The 3,424-nt window shown below is 47.9% G+C and overlaps 1 protein-coding gene across 1 annotated transcript in view; it reads right to left on the reverse strand.

Annotated features, from left to right (window-relative positions):
- Positions 1 to 1,938: 1,938 nt before the first annotated feature.
- Positions 1,939 to 3,424, reverse strand: part of Sorcs2 (sortilin related VPS10 domain containing receptor 2) — a 365,519-nt gene continuing 364,033 nt past the window's right edge. Inside the window, exon 27 of the mRNA XM_031341821.1 lies at positions 1,939 to 3,424. This exon is cut by the window's right edge and continues 745 nt beyond it. The gene's annotated coding sequence lies outside the window, so the exon portion shown is untranslated.

A 3,424-nucleotide genomic window follows, 5' to 3' on the forward strand; every position in this document is an offset into this window, starting at 1 on the left:
TCACAATATAAAACTCTATCTGTATCTGCTACTTACATTCCTTCAAAGCACAGTTCTGGTAGATCACTCTACGTATTGTGTGAAGACTGTCTTGTGTTTTCTATAGGGTTTACCTGGGAACTTGCCATGCCCCATAGTTTAGTAGTATATACACTGGTAATATGAATTTATTACCTATGCAGTTTGGATTCTACTGACTTTTACTAAGGGGCTGTTATACTGCACTATCTTCTAAGCCAGGTAACTGCCCTGACATTGGCTGTGTCAGCTTGCAAGATTGTCACAGAAGGGCTTGTTGCCTGATGCTCTGTTAATGTCCTTGTATCTCAGAAGATGGCTGGTTTTTTTTTTCCAGAGTAGGAAAGAAAGCTTAAGCAAGTTATGATGGTCTGAGAATGTTATATAAGGTTTATATAAAATGTCATAGTTCAAACCTCTGCTTAAATCAATCATGTTATTGGGCTACTTTCTGTAACAATTACAAGGACTAACTTAAGAAACAAAATTATATGTCTAATTCAAGCCTATTGAAATGTTAGGGGTTTTTTGTTTTGTTTTGTTTTTTAAAAATTTATTTATTTATGTATTTATTTTATGTATATGAGTACATACTGTAGCTGTACAGATAGTTGTGAACCTTCATATGGTTGTTGGGAATTGATTTTTAGGACCTCGGCTCACTCTGGTTGACCCCGCTCACTCAATCCCTGCTTGCTCCGGCCCAAAGATTTATTTATTATTATAATAAGTACACTGTAGCTGTCTTCAGATGCACCAGAAGAGGATGTCAGATCTCATTCTGGGTGGTTGTGAGCCACCATGTGGTTGCTGGGATTTGAAGTCAGGACCTTTGGAAGAGCAGTAGGTGCTCTTACCCACTGAGCCATCTTACCAGCCCAAAATGTTAGGTTTTTGCTCAAGCTTTATCCAACTATTTCACAGTACCAGACTGGTGTGCTGACACAGGTGTTTACTAACCATCCTTGGGGGCTATAGGAATGCTGTGGTCAGAGGGATTAGAAGGGAGAATACCCCACCCCCATCCAAGGCCAGCTAGGTCTCAGGGGACTGTGAGGCATACCTGTGGGGAGTCAGTCACCTGTTGTCTTGTTCAGGGAGACCATGAATCCTGTCTCCCTGGGACTGACACCTCATTAGGCACACCTCCTCTCAGTATGAAGCAAGCAGAGCAGTCACTGCTCTCCCACCATGCCAACATTTGGTGAGCTTCTCTGAGAAGTGGGGAATGAAGGGGAGTGAGAGGGCCATAGATAAACTAATAAGTCAAGGGCAGGCTCTCTGGGATGGCAGTTTCTCGTTTCCAGGATTCATTTTGAGAAGGAACATCAGGAAGGCAGACTTCTGAACAGGACTAATAAGTAAATGGAAGTACCCAAGGGCCCTAGAAAATACCCAAAGCAGTGCTTGTTCAGGGACTCCCGGCCCTAGGCCTTTTCCCTCACAAGGGTACATTGCCTCTCTCCATGGCATGCTCTTCTGTCTTTCTGAGGTGTTCAGTTAACTGTCTGTGCCAGGAAACAGACTCAGAAATGCCCTAGGCTGGCATTATCCCTGATGCATGGTATATGTGCAGTGAGATTGGGGTACATGTGGTATAGAGAGGAACTAACCACATCTTCACACTAAGGTAGATGTGAACCATGTTTGCGTGTATGTGTGTGTGTGTGTGTGTTGTGTTGTGGTATGTGTGGTGGTATGTGGTATTCGATGTGGTGTGTGAGAGGCTGATGTGTGTGTGTGTGTGTGTGTGGTGGTATAGGTAGTTTGTGTATTACAGGTGAACATGAGTCAGATCTTAATGCTAAGGTAGAACAGAGCCTATTTGTTTGGTATAGGTTTTAAGGTGTGGCGCGAGCCATGTGTACGCGTAAAGCATAAAGCAGATCTTCACACTAAGGCAGAGACGGACCCTGTTGATTTAACCTTTTTTAAAAGCATCACAAATGATTTATTGTTTTTTGTTTGTTTGTTTGTTTTTTTAGAAAGGAAAAACAAAGAACCCATCGCATCTGCTATGACCACATGCCACAGGTATGCACAGGGCCGGTGGAGAGTGGTGTGAGCCCCTGAGCTGGTAGCATCTGGGCTGTCTGTGGGGCTTTTGTCCCTGGCTGTACAATGGCATGGCACCTCAGCTGAGAGTCAGGAAAACCCTGTGCCTGCGTGGCTGTCTGCAGTTATGGAGATGAGAACAGGGAGGCTCTTGGGTCTACACACTCCAAATGCCCTTAATAGAAATAGTAACATGAAATCCAAGTAGCTAGGGGAAGCCTACCCGAGGGTCCTTGAGAGTGACAGAGTGCTCATGGAAGGTAAAGACCTACAGTTGGTATCCCAGGCACTGGTGAGCTAAAGTGGCAGGCTTTGCCCACCCTGGACCTTGTGGAGACTGTGTCGTGTGCGTGCATCTCCTCCCGTGTGGTACTGGCTGATACAGTGCTGTGGGGATACTGATGGGGGAAAGGTCTCTGCTTAGGTTTCATCTGACATAGCAAGAAGGTGTGTGGGGCAAAGGTCTTAGAGTGTCACAGCCTTCACTGGTACAAGGGTCCCATTCGTAGCCACTCACAGGGAGGACAGCCTGCAGTCACCTCTGGAGGGACCCCTGACCCCCAGAGAGTGGCAGGAAGTGAGAGATATTGGGGTACAGTGGAGACACTCTCACAGACCAGCTTTGTGCCCCCCATAGCTGCCCTGGTCTGTGTCATCCTGTCTGTGACATGAGTGTCTGGACACCCAGCCCATCCCCTAGCAGAGAGACTGAGTGCTGGAGCTGTCCTGTGAGGGTCTGTCCTAAACCTCTCCTCCTATAAGGGCCACATTTCTTCCCCAGGGAGAACTGGTGGGTGCTGGTGGGTGTGCCAAGCAGCAGAGGCAGCAGCAGCAGCAGCAGCGGGTGTTGAGACACCCGGGCCTTGCTCCAGGCCAGCCTGGGCTCTCTGGTCGGGCAGCAAGAGTCTGGAGGTGGGAGGAGGGAAGGAAGGGGGAAGGGAAGGGAAAGGAATACTGACTTCAGTTTCAAGGCAAAAGGTGAATTGTGCCAGCTCACAGCGTCAACCTGTGCTGGGTTCCTGACTTGGCAGTGGGAGCAGGCAGCAGGTGACTCTAGGGCTACCTCTCCTGCTTTCTTTCTCTGACCTTGAGGGGGCCACAAGGCTCTGGATCCTCTAGTTCATTTTACCAGGAGACGCTGCCCTCCCACCCCTCTTCTGGTTGGTTCTACAAGGGTCCCTCAAACCATAGGGCATCAGAGCCTGATGTATTCTGCTAATGTACCTTTCTGGGGCCTGTAGACTCTTCTAGAGCCCAGACCTGATGGGAAGCCAGTCTTCAGCCTAGAAGCTGTAGAAGGGCACATCCTGCTGGACGGAGCAGGAATTGCATGTAAGGGTCCCTTCCTTTT

This window comes from Mastomys coucha, unplaced genomic scaffold, assembly GCF_008632895.1.
Source record: "Mastomys coucha isolate ucsf_1 unplaced genomic scaffold, UCSF_Mcou_1 pScaffold22, whole genome shotgun sequence".
Taxonomy (NCBI): domain Eukaryota; kingdom Metazoa; phylum Chordata; class Mammalia; order Rodentia; family Muridae; genus Mastomys; species Mastomys coucha.